This window comes from Rhipicephalus sanguineus, chromosome 6 (assembly GCF_013339695.2).
Source record: "Rhipicephalus sanguineus isolate Rsan-2018 chromosome 6, BIME_Rsan_1.4, whole genome shotgun sequence".
Taxonomy (NCBI): Eukaryota; Metazoa; Arthropoda; class Arachnida; order Ixodida; family Ixodidae; genus Rhipicephalus; species Rhipicephalus sanguineus.
Window position 1 is genome coordinate 45,162,086 of NC_051181.1, and position 16,828 is coordinate 45,178,913.

General features: G+C 45.2%; 1 non-coding gene across 1 annotated transcript; it reads left to right on the forward strand.

Moving 5' to 3' along the window:
- The first annotated feature begins 15,600 nt into the window (after nt 1-15,600).
- On the forward strand, nt 15,601-15,674 carry Trnas-gga (transfer RNA serine (anticodon GGA)). Its single transcript has one exon. It is a non-coding gene; the product is annotated as a tRNA-Ser (tRNA).
- Nucleotides 15,675-16,828: the final 1,154 nt, after the last annotated feature.

Sequence of the window (16,828 nt, forward strand, 5' to 3'; positions counted from 1 at the left end):
AAGTGGACGTGTTACTCTGATTGTTGGGATATTGTTCTGTACAGCAAATTGGGTTTAAACGAGTTTCCGAATGTGCCAGTGCTACAGCAGAGGAAGAGGCGTTCGTGTTTTTATATCCGCAATACTGGAATGCGCGCTCCAAAGATGTAACAATAAAAGCGCATGTCGTATATGCGTAGGAACACCAAATTTAATAGATGTCCTCCTCTAAAAAGCTGACTTATATGTTAGTTGTAGTATACATTATCGATAAACAGAATATACTGAACAGCAAACCCTTGATCATTGCCCTTTCTTACTCGAGCTGATAGTGAATTTATTATCAAACTATACATAAGCAGAGCTACGAGGGCTGCTCATTTTCCTTCATAATGTACTTGTAGATATACTTATGTACTCTCACGTACCTTACGGAGCGACATGGTGAATTTAGTAAGGGTGTTAGTGAAATTTGACAAACAAAAGGTAACGAAATTGCTTAAAGCAAACAGGAACTAATATACTGACCAAACTATGTTGCAACAGGGAAGGAGTAACGTGATCATAAGTACAGCATTTAGGAGCAGGGGTGGGGGGGCCGGGTGCGTGGGGTTTGCCTGAGTAGAATGCCAGGCAAAAAAATATAATTTCGAAGCATGAAAGACATAGTACAAGTAGTGGTAGTATTAGACTTTTCTTCAACCAAATTCATAGGCCCATCATTTCGACCGCCTGCGCGAACAGTCGACTCGGTTCTTCTTCCCCTTCGATGCCGATCCGGGTCGAGGCAAGTGGTAATGGAAAGGAAAGGAGCAGGATAAGAGCTGGATTGCTGAGCAGTTATATACAACTGAAAATCCTAATTGTGGTATACAGTAGCATAAGCGGTCAATTGTGCACGAATGTGAAACAAGGAAATATTGTGAGACTGCTTTTTATACAAAATTACATACTGCGCCCCTGCAATCACTAGGAATTGAATACAGCAGAACTGCGATCCCTGGAGGATCACAAGTCCGTGAAATAGCGAGGGCATTTTGAAAATCTGCCTGCTCTTTTAGCTTATAACATCATTTAAATACTCATTGGGCCAAAGTATAGCAACAGCATTATACGAGCGAACGCGATAGTTTTAATCTATAGGTGAATTATTTCAAACACACTAGAATTTGAGCACAATTGTACACGAACTCTTACAGCTCGGAAGGTGCGTACTGGTGCTAAAAATATGGCATTGGCACTGGCTTCGTTTCATGGTTGCGATCACCCCGTCTGTAGCTTCTCCTGGCGCAGCACTACCGCGACCCCTTAGGAGAATCGTGCCAATTCATTTCCACCTCAAATTGCGATGTGACAGCCGCACACGTGCTGTAGATTTCTCCAGGTCTACAATTAAACCAACTCCATCACCTCCGGGCTGCAGGGATCACGCATGGTCGACCACCTGGTATTGATCGGTAGACCAGTTACCATACCATCGTTCACTGCTAAAGTTTCTTAACGAATCAAATCTGTTTTTGTATCTCTGACACCAATGCCTAAGGCAAAGTTATCGAAGTAAAAAAAACCTTAGGCTGCGAAACGAGGCCAGGAAATTGCTCTATTACAGGCGAGATACAGTATAGAGGAAGTTCTTGGCAAATTGTTTCAGTGGAACAAGACATTTGTGTTAGCAAAGTGCTTGTTCCCGTTCCCCTTCCATTCTGAAAAAGCTCAAGGCGACAGAAATATACCATATTTGGTACTCCTTGAGAACGAAAAAAGAGGGAGGCTCTTTCTTCTCTCCCAAGCACTTCCGGTGGAGAACTTACTTCCGGTTATCGGAATGGATGGTTCTTTTTGTAGTTAGCCCTTAAATAGGGGAAAATAGGATAATGGAGCATAAATTTGTCCAAGGGCCAAATAGCTGTTAGGATAAATAACGAAGATTAGATGAATGAGTTCAACGTAAGAGCAGACGCTTATCATGAAGGCAGCTGCGATCGTTGCGGCACCTGGCGGAGCATATGTCAACCACGCGCTTCCTTCTACGTAGTTTCTGAGATCTGCGTACCAATGCCACAAAAAAACCGCCGTGGTCGTGTAGCCGTTACGGCATTTGGCTGCAACCTGTCACGTTTGCCTGCAATCTGTCAATTGTTAGCGTTTCACAAAACGCTAACAATTATTGTTAACATAGTGCTAGGAATCACAAAGAAAATCTAACAAATACACGTGAAAATATGAGCGCCGGGGAACGAGTTGCACTATACCAGATATATGGGTAAGTGAAAGATTAGGGCTGGCAACAATTTTTTCATGAAGTGAGCAGCAATGATTTGTGGAAACGCTCCAGCAGTTAGGACGCAGGAAAAACAAAAAAAAAATCACAGCATATCCACGGAGTGAATGATGATGAGTGGGCGAAGCTGCGGAGGTTCATCGGTAAACCGTGAATCTTCCGTGAATTCTGCCCAGTACATCATCACCGACGTGAGATCGGGCGCGTTTATACTAAAGGTTCGATGAGTTATGACGACTTGCAGCTCACTTTAATTTTACATGTACGCTGTGAATTTTCATTGTTTAGAAAACCATTGCTTTAGAAAACATCTGGCGTCTTTCGTTAAGCAGCTGGCGTCTTTTCATTTTGCTTTAGAAACATCTGGCGTTCTTTCGTTTTGCTTTTACAAAAGATCTGGCATCTTTCGTTGGTTTATTTCATCAATCAACGGCGTTTTGAACAAAATTTTTATTGTTTAATGACGCACAGGAGAAATCTCACCAGGCACTACCTTGGAGGTAAACAATGGCTGCTAATGGGAATGAGAGACAGAAGAAGTCGGCTTATAGCTAACACTTACACTTCTACTTCTACTAACGTTTCCTACTGGAACATGCCAATGGCTGCTAATGGGGAATGAGAGACAGAAGAATTCGGCTTTTAGTTAACGCGCACGCTGCGAGTTTTTTATTGTTCAACAACGCACAGGAAAAATCTCCCACCGGCACCACCTTGGAGGTCAAAGCGTAAGAATGGTTACGCACTACGACTACTACTACGACTACGAGGGACGAACGCGTGCCGCCTTAAGGAGCTTCGCCCCTAAAATAAAAGCAAAGGTGTGGTGGTTGTGGCGGTCTCTTCATTGCACCTAAACGAAGTGACCAGTACGAATACTGGTTTTGCAACGGTGTGTTTATATGTGGCAAGAATATATCCCTTCATATTATGAACACAAATATTCTCTCTGGTTAAAATTTTTCCTAATCTGGTCCGTATTTTATTACCGTGTCTGATCTTTCACTCACGCTAAAACGCATGCAAGTGAATAATGTCATTCACCAGGAGGAAAATGGTGTATTCGCTAAACCAAACACAACGGCTTCCAAATTGGCCACCTCAGTTAAGAGCAAAGGTCCAACTGTGAAACACGCAGAAGATCTCAATGTGGTACCGAAGTTTCATGGCAATTTGCTGACATAGTTTTACGCAAGAGTGAAATGTCAATAGCCTTACTTATAAAAAGAAAGCATAAACTAAAACTAAAAAATTAGCATTGAATACTGAGCTGTAGTGTTCACATGCAGTTTAGTTACAACTAGGGATATTTTAAACGTATGTATCTCCGTTTAGTGTAAGCACATGAACGGAGATGGTGAAGAACATGCTCAGCACATTCATTACAAGAATATCTTCTTCGTCCCTAGATCTCTTCGGAATATTCCTCCTTTGCTGCTGTGCCACTTTTTTGCCACCATGCTACTATGCGACAGGATTCTTGGTGATATTGTGATCCCGGCCACTTTAAATTTGCTATTTAAATAAGCTGAACAAGCTTTTTTTTTTTGAAGTTGTGAGGTGAAAGACTTTCGTTTTTATGTGCCTCGCATCAATATACACCTTACGTTTATGCCTTCGAACATATCGTTGTAATCCTCATATACCATAAGAAATACCAGACATTGTATGAATTGAAGATGTCTGCATGCACATTTTATTTGTATTGTTGCGATAGGAATTATATGGACAGTGTCGGCTGAAAAATGTCCGTCCCCGTCCCCGTCGCCGTCATTCACCGTATATGTATAAGTATGTATATATATAGAAAAGCCACAAAGAAAAATAATTCAGAAGTACTTTCCGACGCGCGGAATCGACCGGGCGACCTTTCGCTTTGCAGCCCGCCGCGTTAGACGTTAGGCCACGACAGCACCGTCTTTCAGCCTGCTAACTGCGACCTCTTTTATACACCATGTACATCAGCATGCTTTCTTAGTTGCCACATAGATGGCGCGATGTGCGCGCGTGTGGCGCGCTTTAAAGATCGTCGCCCCGCTCCTGCGCATGCCGTTGCTCTTCACGTGGTCGCTTTCGTGCGCTTATCTTGAGGAAAGAAGGGGCGGCCCTGGGGTGCTTCGCTTTGCTCGCTGCAGCGGCCGCGTTTGCGAAAGGAGCGCGCTGTTCAAACAGAAATAAGTAACAACTGTGACAATTAGTTTGCGCTCGTCCTGTGTGTACCTGTTCATTCGTTTCGTGCGTCCTGCTTCATGTTTGAGCAGTGCGCTTCAAGTGTCGAGCTGTGACGGATTAGTTCGCGCTCGTCCTGTGTGCGTTCTTTTCGTGCGTCCTTCGGGCTCGAGCGACACGCTGGCAATTTCTAGCCGCTTTTCGTTCTTCGCGTTACATTCCAATTTATTGCTATCGCATTCATTGCTTCACCGTTCCGGCGAAACTGTGAGTTTTCTGTGACTACTAATACCCTATCCATATATCATCATGCCTAAAACCTACGTAACCACTAATGCGTCCTCCGTTTAGCCAACGGTTTATAATTTCTACTCACAGGCTACTTTGTAAATAAGTGGTCCGGCATTTGCTCATTTAGCTGTCGCTATCAGTGTTATCTCTCGGTTTCCTCACCATACATGGCATCACAAGGCACCTAACGATATCTCCTCTGGATTTGCTGCTTGCATGCCAAGAACCTCCCTCCCCCCTCGAGTTGTTTGTGCTGTTACAGTATACCGATTACATAGCCATTTCGGAGTGTTAGCGGCCAACGTAGCTTTAGGATATACCCAGGCCGCTGGATTGATTGGCGGGGCTTTCGGCAGCGCTTTCTTTCTCCCCAGGACCTCAATAAAGTTCATGCTCACTCACTTAGGGATATACTACCCTTTTACTCTTAGCCGGGCTGCACGCAACACCACCGATAGGCGGCGTTCCGTGTGCCCCTCAGCGTAAATTAACGAAACACCACAAAAGCGCTGTATTTTTGCGTCTTCCCTTGTGTTCCGTGTTTTTCCACCGTTTTGTCTTTCCTCAAGTTTAATTGTCTCACTGCGCCGTCGGCAATACACGTGAAACTAATGAAACGCCTCAACTATACCAAGCATCCATACTCGTCATACTGTTGACGGCGTCGCGACATACCGACATTTTAAGGGAGCATTTGCGCTTACATGAAGGTCATAATAACATACGCCCAAAGCTACGTTGGCCAATAGTTCTGCGGAATAGCTATCTAATCAGGATAGTGTAACAGCACAAACACCTCGACGGTTCTGTGGACAAAAAATTGTGGTGGGAGCGTACCAAAAGTTTCGCTATGCCTATGGCATCACGAACTTCTTGCTACCCTCCTACCACAATTTTTTGTCTGAAGGTCCTTGGGGTGGTTATTCTGAACGTGGTTACCCTACATAGTCAGGTGGGGGCGTTCTCACTGTCGTAGCGATTATTATGCTTACAGCGAAGCCATGACTAGGATCTCGAAAATTATGCGTCCAAGATGTCGACAAAAATACACCAAACACCGGACGTAGTCCCGCCATATCTCCGAGGTGGCGCGAATCCCTCGCTGCCCCATGCGCGCGCAGGCTTCGCACCGCTTCGGAGAGAAGGCGAGATCACGCACCCGTCTACAGGGCCAGCGGCAATACAAACATGAGTCCGATCCACGCCACATATTAAATGATCCACGCCAATGATCCACGCCATATATTAAAATGACTGACAGAGATCAGGCCAACGACGCTAAGCGCAAAGGCATTACGATCAATAGTGGGAAACCGTAAATTCCCGTGTCAGAGTTGGTTACATATATATACGAGCGCTTCCAGGAGCCTCGGAAAGTTTTCGACAGGAGAGTCTCGAGAATCCGTTTGCGTTTTTATACGGCGTGCCTGGTCCTCTGTGGTTAGCCGGACACCTTCAAGCAGCGTTCACACTTGTCCTGGAAGGGGGTAGAGCGCCAAAACTCACCAGCGATTCGTTCGCCTCGTCTAAGCGGCCAAAAAAACCAAGCGGCGAGCCCGATTCGAAAAAATTGGTCTGAGACCAGTTGTTCGGCCACGCGACAGCAAAACGCCTTTCCGCTTCACGAGTAACTGCACTTTGGCTACACTAGCATAGAAACTAGGTGACGTAAATATCCGACCGCAAATTCAAAATTGCGGCCAAAGAGTTGGCGTTTGTTCACATTGCCGCAATCGGAAATTACCCGTGCCGCACGACAAAACTTGTACCCTCGACAAGAACGAGTTCCCTGAAAGCCCTGTTACGATAAATATTGCCGAAAAGACTGCAATTAGCAAAAGGTGCAGCAGCAGCGACTTGGCGTGCCCCAATATATCTCAGTTCTGCGTGCAAACACGGTTTTCCGGCCACTCTGGCGTTTTCGCTGTCGGTTCGCATCACCAGTGTGAATGTGCCATAAGGGCACATTCACACTTGAGCAGCGAAGTGAAAGCCACAACGCCCGAGCGACCGGTTCTGAACTGGCAGTTTTCGTAGTAGTAGAAAGATGTCGCACATACAAAATATGTGCGTGTCCTGTTGCCAAGCCTTTAATTAAAAGACAAAGTAAATGTGGGCGCTGTATGTTTCCTTCTCCGCTGTGTATTTAGCTAGCTATATGGAAGCATACATTGTACAAGCTATCATATATCACAATACAATAAGCACTACGTCTGCGCAGAAAAATTTCACTGTCGTGTTACTATATGATTTCTATGATGAAGGGATCAGCCATTATTTTTTGTACTTGCGCCGCCTAGTCAAATATAATTGCAGCAAATTGGATATGAAAGCTCACGGTATGTAACGTACGTACCAACGTCTAACTCTTAACTAACTCTTCGCATGAATTCATTTTGTGACTCTCTTTATTCTTAGTTTTTTTTTTTCCTTCTTTTTACTCTACAGATGGAGTGCTCTACCCAGCCACCACCGATGAGTTGCTGGGGCTGTTATGAGTGACCGTCGGTGGCGACGCGTTGACTATTAGAATCGACGGGCGATTCGTTCTCACACTACCGGAACACCTTCAACCATCCCAGAAACGGACTCCCCGTGACGAGAAGCGACTGACAATGGGAAGAGCCTCGAACGAGTTCCTTTGGGCGGCAGAGATACAATGAACTAGCAGAGAGACGTCAAAGTTTTCGCTGTCTTCACAATGGGCCACTTTGACATGGTTTGGTATACTGCGGTAACGACCGATGTTTTGACAGGGGTCATTAAGCCGCCGAAAACCCTTTTCTGCCCCCTGGGGAGAGGCAAATGAACTTGCCCGAGTAACCTGCTCTCCCGGCTGACCCCTCCGGCGTGTCGTTGACCTGCAGGACCTTTGTTGTTACAGTGAGTGCAACGGCCCCTTATCGACAGTGTTATTGGCTGGTGCCATGGTGGGTGGTGTCGTGTGTGTTATTGGTTACAACCAAGGAAGAGGAGCCAGCCCGAGGGGTTATAACAACGGTGCTGAGTGAGAAAAAGGGCTCTGAGCCCTGGGATAAAGGCTCATAGTCCACTCGTCGCTGAACTCTTACGTTTTCACTATGTAATTATGTACACAGAAAGAGCCAGTAAGGACGTTTGTTTTCGTTTTCCCAACTTCATCACATCAGTTCCTCAACCCGGAGACTCTGTCACGCCTACCAAATGGAGTCCGCGTACGACGCAACTCTAACGTCGCAACAAATGGTTGCAGCGGTGGGAAGTATCTAAAACCCCAGTCGCAACAAGGCATTGTCAAGCTGTCACTGCACAGCTTTTTTCACAACCACCTTTTTAAAGACGATAGCCTTTCTTGGGATACTTAAACGGAGAAATATTGGTCTGTCTGTCTGTCTTTCTGTTTGTCGGCACGTCACTCGATTCAGCCACTCGGCCAAAGTTGAACCACTTGCCCAAGGGCCAGCCATCTTGAACGGCCGACTAGGTTAATACTTGTGTACATTGTCGATCAAAAAGCAAACATTACGCGTATCTGAGGAGCAACATCACTAGGTAAGTATTAGGTGGTGTGTTCCTTTAATATAAAATGCATACATACCTAATTCTAAAGACCCTAGTTTCTTAAGGTGCGCTGAAAATGCGACTGCGTTGAAACTTGCCTTCCTCTGTGCCCTCTGCACGAGCTCATTGCTGTGTTTCGGTTTCGGTTCTGTATTGCACTGTACGAATGCCATGGCGCTCCGCACTAGGCATTCCTGTTTTACCCAGGCGACGTGTAAATAAAAGAGTGTGTGGAGAGTACTCGTTGAGTGCGGACGTTTCTTCTGCTTCGGCGCTTCGCGCCAAACCGCGTGTTCGGGCTGGCTGGCGTCCCCGCCGGTCGCGTTGGTCACCGCCGGTCTTCGCCTGCTGCCGTGTCGGGACTACCAGCCCGCAACACAGCACTCATGTTTCCCGAAGTGTTGCCAGATGGCGTCCATATCTCACGCAGTACCTCTTCTATCGTCTTTAGACGACATTTGCAGCGAAGCACGCAGATACGCGGCCAATTTTTAGCATAAATGTGTTTCACAACGAAAGCTGTTGAGATCATTTTAGCGGCCGTTTCTGCCGCCGTAGTTGTCCGCCGCCGCCGCCGCCGCTCGAAATAAGATAAAAAACGAAATAATGAAAAAGTTCCTGGACGGAACGAGGTTCGAACCTGGGCCCTCTGCGTGGGACGCCATTATTCAACCTCTGAGACATGCCGGCGCTTGAAACTGCTTCGCATAAAGGTCCTATACAGGCTTCATGTCAGGAAGGAATCGCATTGATATATGCAATGTAGCGTGGTAGAAGAGTAAAATAAGCACCAAGCGTCGCACAACGCGAATGCTGTAACCAGGCGTCACACAATGCGAATTGCGCAACGAGTAGGTTGTCGAATGCTTCCAACCCATTACAAAGGGTTCCGCCATAATTCTTCATCGTCATCAGGAACAGCAGACTGACGAAAAATGGCATAGTACCTGCTTCCTTGCTTCTCAAAAATTACAATGATTTATAGCGTAGTGGATTCCTCGCAAGTTCACTTGTATTGATTGCCAAGGAAGCCGATAAGCGCATGATCCATTTCCTCGGTGTGTCAATAAAGTTCTTGTCCCCCCCCTCTCTCACGTCAACGTATGTTTTGTTATACAGCATGACGGGAAAGGGAAATAGCGACCGGGCTTCACCCAATTACATAACTGGTGGGCCGTTTAAAGCTTCCAACCCATTACAAAGGGCTGAGCCATAATTTTTCATCGTCATCAGTCGTCGCTTCAACAAAGTGCACATAAAGCCTTACAGACGTGTAGCTGGTGCCTCGCTTCTCCGCAGAATGACGAATATTGGCTGAGTAGGGCTTAGTAGGTGCTTAGCACGATATCCTGCTGCATTTCGCGGCATTGTTATTTTTGGCTTTAGCTTGATACAATGAACTACGTACGCTCTAAAGCTTTATGTCAGCGTATATATCGTTCAGATTCTTTTATTGAACTGCGTATCTCATAGGTGCTGTGCAAGTGCCAGGAGATCTCGAATGGAACAAATTTATGTCCTGTATCTTAGGAAGAGTCCCCAGATAATAGCGTTATAAAAGGTAACATCAGTACTATGCAGTCTTCTATTAGGATTATCAGGTTATCGTTCAAATGGTCCACTATGTTTTTTACATCTATACAAAGACAAAACACACTTTATGTTGCCGTAATACGCTCTCCTTCAGCGGAAGAGCATAATTGGGTTTTCAATCATATCCACGTCCTCTATACTGCGGCCATATTTCTGATTGTGCTGCGGCTAAACGTTTCCGGAGACAAAAGCACCTGTCACTCTACTTTCTACAAAAATACGACAATTTATTTCTCTTACTGCCTCCACAAATGACATATCATGACGTCTAGGGGTAGTATATAAACGCCGCAGGTACGGGCAGGATCGTACTGAAACCATCTATTTGGTCTTCAACGACATACCTTGGTGAGTATGCATCGACATAGTGGAGGTTCTGCACTAAACTTATGCTTTAGATAACGATGACGTACGAGATTCAAAACCTTCACGTTAGCTAGAGACCTTTGTGATTGTGTCATCAGCGGAGCTATTATTATTATTTAACATAATTATCGTCAGAAAAAGTCTGTCAGGAAAGAGTTGGTTATCTCTTGGAGATAATATAAGGCATTCTATTTCACCCTATAGGGCATGCGCTCATGGCGTGGCGCTTCGAAGTGATTCGAAGCTAATGGCCCAGAATTTAAATTCTACCATCGAACATGTTTACTAATGTTAAACGACCCACGAACTGCCACTGAACTTTACCCCGAGCCGCCATTCGCGGCAGCGCACATACCAACGGCTTCAGATGGTCTCAGAGGACTCTTTCTTAATTGGCGATTCCACAGTAAGCTTAATAAAAAAAGGTTCTGGAACGCAGGCAGCGCTCTTCAGTAAAAAAAAAATTTAACATGGGTACCATGCATTGTTATGTTGACCTTGTGATTAGGCTTTATTCGGGAAAATACCTTTTGTGCGCACCCCACATGACAGTGCTTGAATACAGATTCGAGAATCTATTCTTTGTGGAACACAATTAATAAAAGATATAGCGATGCTCTGCACCGCAACTTCGAAAATTAAGTGTGAAATAAATCTCAAATTCCGCTCATTTTGTCGGATGGCTTCCACTGAAATCAGTGACACGCGCACGAAGATCATAGTCCACCAAGCCTCTGGCAGACATAAGACACAACTCAATTTTCTTCTCTTGGTGCCACACTTGGAATGCGATAAGGGCTCGAAATAACATCTTGGTTTCCATCTTAAGAGTGGAATGCATCTATAATGAGTTTTACCCTTCTTACCGCGCAGAATATGTAGTTGCTACAGTCAATTTATATTGATACTAACTACATAAGTCTAAATACTTCATATTTGTCTATCACTCTACAATATCTTCCTTGCGGAGCACCTAAGACTGGCGACCAAATAAGCTTTCTCGAACAAAGCTCAGCGCTATGAAATTTCACTGAAGTAACTACAACGCTTCACCGCTGCTAAGCACTAAGGTGAAAAAAAAGCTAAGCCAACTGAGTACAGTACTGAAAGACCCTAGGTGAAAATGCTCGTTGATGTTTTACTGAAGTCATTATACCATGTATCTTTGCAGCCTATTCATCATGAACGGTCTGGCTGGAGTCAACGCCCTTGTGTGGGTGGCCGTCGCATTAGGTAATCGTGAATACCGGACACGCAATATTTTTCTTTGCACATGTTGTCTATGCAGGATTAAGGGATTGAATGGTGCTCTGCTTTATGGGAAAATGCCTCCCTATCTACACGACTTTGTGACAGCCTCTGCTCTCACGCAGTCATATGCTTATGTTGGCGATAGAAGCCTCAGTATGGTGATATTATGGGGTCGTTGAAATATCTCGTTGTCATCTATACGGAACTAATCGTAACTAGTATAATCGTGCTTCCGTGACACGATACAAGACTTTCTTCAGGTTTTTGCTCGTCTCGAACATGAACAGAGTTGAAACAACTTGACTGCCGGTTCAGAAATGCTGACATGTCTCTCGTTTTCCTTTTTTTTTTGGGGGGGGGGGGGGGTTAACTATGCTTTGCATGTGAATTTCTTTTGCCTCTCACTGAGAATATTGTGTACAAAAACAATCTATCACATCATCTATCTATTTCTTGACCTAAGGTGTTGGATACTGTTTGATTGATCAAAATGAAGCGTGGTGTACGAAAAGAAAAAAAGTATCATTTTATTGTGTTTGTCAAGATATTCATGTAGCAAGGGTGTAGAAATGACAAGTTCATTACAGGAATAAGTAAAAGCGGTTATGCTTATAACGCGGTTGACAAGTTGTATTAGCGAAACTAGGTATAAATCTGTAAACAAAGTGTAAATGGGCGCTGCTTTATTCAAAGTGTTGTGAAAAGTGCAGCTCGCAACGTATGACACTTGCGTAAGCTAAGATTTACGTTGTATTTTTGTCGTGCGCTGTCTAAGCTAGTGGAGCTTCTTAAAATTTGGCCATAAATCGCAGAGAAAAAGTGCCATGTGTCTCTCCACTCCACAAAAAAAGTCATTTTAATTTGGCACTTTCTAGTGCAGTGACAGCCCTATAACTATGACGTGTAAATTGACGACATAAAATTAATTTTCCTTTATTGTTTGCAGCTGTGCTGATTAATGAAGCTGCTGCTTCTCTTGGAGGCGGTGTTGGAGGTGGCAGAGAAGATACCGCAAGTGAATGAATCCAAACTGAAGCCTAGACTCATGCCTTAGTCCAGAAGTTCACGAATCCACTTTCGCTTGAAATAAACTGATGAAATTGAACTTTTGGTGAATTTGCCTTATGGTGTTTAACGTCCCGAAGCTACTCAGGCTATGAGAGACGCCTTAGTTGAGGGCTGTGGATGGATTCGATCACCTGGGGTTCTTTCAACGGACACTAAAGAGTGTGAATGTGTACTTAAGGCGCATTCGCCTTTACATTGCGAAGAGAGCGAGAACGCCAGGGCTGCCGGAAAACCGTGGTTGCGCGCAAAACCGAGATATGTTGAGGCACGCCGACTCGCTGATGCTGCACCTTCTGCTAATTCCAGCCTTCTCGGCAATCGTAATCCTGACAGGGCTTTCGAGGAACGCGTCCTTCTTGAGGCTGCGAGTTTTGTCGTACGGCACGAGTAATTTCCGATAACGGTGACGTGAACCACCACCGACTTTTTGGCCGCCATTTTCAATTTGCGGCCGGATATTTACATCACGTGGTTTGTATGCTAGTGTAACCAAAGTGCAGGTTCTCGTGAAGCGGAAGGGCATACCGCTATCGCGTAGCGGTAAAATTGGTCTCGGACCAATTTTTTCGAGTCGGGCTCGACACGTGGTTTTCTGGCAGCTTAGACGACGAGGCGAACGGATTGCTGGTGAGTTTTACCCCTCTACCCCGTTGAGGACAAGTATGAAACTGGTTTAAAGGTGTCCGGCGAACCACAGACGTTCACGCATGTCGGAGAAGTACCCAAATCGATTCTACACACTCTCCCGTCGAAAACATTCAGAGGCTTCCGGGAAGCGGTCGTCTATGGTGTAACCAACTCTACCACGGGAATCTTCACCTTCCCGATATTGATGGCAATGCATTTGCGCTTAGCGTTGTTAGACCTGATTTTGTCAGTCATTTTAGCCCGGTGGCGTGGATCGGACTCGTGATTCTCTTGCCGCTGGCCCTCTAGACGGGCGCGCGGCGTGGTCACTCCTCTCCGTAGCAGTGGGAAGCCTGCGCGCGCATGGGGTTGCGGGGGCTTCGCGTCACCTCGCAGATATGGCGTGTCCATGTCTCGTGTTTAGTGTGCTTTCGTCAACATCTTGGGCGCATTATTAAAGACGATAGCCTTTCTTGGAGAACATAAACGCAGAAATTTTTGTCTGACTGTCTGTCTGTCTGTTTGTCTGTCTGTCACCCGATTCAGCTACCTGGACAATGTTGAACCACTTGCTTACAGCCCACCCATCTTCAACTAGTACGGCTGTTCATACTTCTGAACGTTGTCAACCAAAAAGTAAATATTACGCATATCTGAGGCGCAACATCACTAGGTAAGTAGTAGGTGGTGTGTTCCTTTAATAAAACTTATACAGATACGTAATTCTAAAGACCCCAGTTTCTTAAGCTGCGCTGAAAATGCGGCTGCGCTGAAAATGCTACGCTATGCGAGCCGACGAACGCCCTCTGCCACGGAGGAAGGAAACTCTCTGCACAAGCTGATGTTTCACGATGTATTGCCAGATTGCGTCCATATCTCACGCAGCGCCTACTCTATCGTCTTTATACGGCATTTGCAGCGGAGCACACAGATACGCGGTCATTTTTTTCCAGATCCTAGTAATAGACGGCCTCCCTGTAAAAAGAATCCTTGCTACGCCATTGAAAACGCCACCAACCTGACTATTTAGTGATAACCATGTTCAGAATAGCCAACCCAAGCAACTTCAGACAAAAAGTGGTGGTAGGAGGGTACCAAGACGTTCGCTATGCCTAAAGGCATTAACAAAACCCTTGGTACCCTACTACCAATGTTTTTTTTTCAAATAACCGTCGAATTGTTTGTGCTGTTTTATACTATCCTGAATACATAGCCATTCCGGAGACTTGGTGACCAACTTAGCTTTGAGCATATGCTCTTTTGAATTTAAAGTAAGCGTAAGTGCTCACCTACAGTGGCGGCACGTCGTGACACCATCATCAGTATGACGCGTTTAGTGGATACTTGGTGTAACTGTGGCGTTTCACCAGTTCCACGAGTGTTGCCGACGTCGCAGCGAGGCAATTAAATTTGAGTAGAGGCAAAACTTCGCAAAAACACAGAATAGAACGTGAGACGCAGAAATAGAGCGATTTTCTGGTGTTCCGTCTTTTTTTGCTCAGGAACGCACGGAACACCACCTATAAGTGGTGTTGCATGCGGTCCGGCTAGAACTAGGTGGGCATATGCTCAAAGCTACGTCGGCTACTGACACCTCGGAATGACTATGTAGTCAGGATAGTGCAGCCGCACAAACAACTCGACTGGTTCTTTGCATGCAAGCAGCAAATCCAGAGGACATGTCGTTTGGTTTCTTATGAAACCTCGGCGTGGTTCGAGGTGATGCATCCTTTCTAGTGTGTCTGCTTCTATTAACGTAAATCACGTATGTCACTTCATTCGGAGTGAATTTGCTTTCTTTTGTTCAGCCATGAATTTGTTCAGCGCATTTGTTCAGCGCATGAATCCAAAACCTCCGGATCAACAGGCACAGCCATTTGTGGTAACGAAACTCGGAGAGAATACTGATAGCCATAGCTAAATGCGAATACTGATAGCCATACTCAGAAAATACTGATAGCCATAGCTAAATTTTACTTATTATTTACAAACTAGCCTGTCGGTAGAAATTATAAACCTAAGGCTACACAGAGGACACATTACTGCTTACGTAGCTTTTAGGCATGGTGATACATGGATAGGATATTCAAACTTATCGAATACAAATAAGACGTGCATGTACACTTCATATAATTCCTGGCATTTGCTATATGGTATATGCAGATTACAATGATAAAGTCGAAGGGAGAAACTCAAGCTATATACTGTTACCAGACCCATAAAAACGCCAGTCTCTCACCTCAGAAATTCAAAAAAAGCTTGTTCAGTATATTTAAATAGTATTTAAACAGTATTTGAGTAGTAAATTCAAACTGCACTGGATCACAATATCTCCAGGAAGCTTGTCGCACAGCAGCATGGTGGGAAACAAAGAAGCAATATCCAGTTGCTTCGAGTTGTCGATGAATTCGCCCTCGCGCTGCCAATTGCTAGCTTCCTGGTTAGCTCAATTGGTAGAGCGACCGCCCCGGAAAGGCGTTGGTCCCGGGTTCGATCCCCGGACCAGGACGCATTTTTCGGCAACTGAGAGGCTTTATTTCTGAGAAATCCGTATGGACTTACTTGTGGCTTCGTGCTACAAACGGGTGGTTGTCTATTTTCCCTTTCTTAACCCTTCCGCCACCTTGCGGGTTTCCGCAAAACTGATTTTCAATATGTGTCCAGTTGCTTCGAGTTGTCGATGAATTCGCCCTCGCGCTGCCAATTGCTAGCTTCCTGGTTAGCTCAATTGGTAGAGCGACCGCCCCGGAAAGGCGTTGGTTCCGGGTTCGATCCCCGGAGCAGGACGAATTTTTCGGCAACTGAGAGGCTTTATTTCTGAGAAATTCGTATGGATTTCCTTGTCGCTTCGTGCTACAAACTGGTGGTTGTCTATTTTCCCTTTCTTAACCCTTCCGCCACCTTGCGGGTTTCCGCAAAACTGATTTTCAATTTCTGCGACTTTGAGCGTATGTATCTACCTATCTATCTAGCTGCCTAAGACTTTGTGCTCTCGTGCTCGTTTCGTTAATCGAATGTACACCAAAATTGGTATGGCATAACATGACTGTATGATGAACATGAACGACGAGTCTTAACATGAATGTCATGACACGCATGTCATGAATGACATGATATACATGCCACAGTCTTCGTGCTTTTACGGCCGTTTCGTTAATTTGATATATACCAAAATCGATACGGCGTCACAAGAGTGTATGACAAACATAACTGACAGGTCCTAACGTGCAAATAATGCCACGCATGTCATGTACAGCATGATATACATACCACGCTCATGGTGCGCTCGCGGCCGTTTCACTAGCTTGATCTACCCCGAAATTGGTATTGTGCGACGTGACTGTGTGGCGAACATAAATAACAAGATTTAACATGAAAATTATGAAAAGCATTTCATGTACAGCCTGACTTACCTGCCGCGCTCATGGTGCGCTGGCGGCCGTTTCCCTAGCTTGGTCTACCCCGAAATCGTATTGCGCGACGTTACTGTGTAACGAACATAAATAACATGAGTGGCACGCATTTCCCTCAATGACAGACAAGACGATGTATCCAGCCCTTTGCTGGCTGCTTCGCATTACATCGATTCTCACAATTCGTGGGATCTCGCGACTTTTTTTTTTGTTTTTCATGCCTATTTGTGCTCATATATGAAGGAATATT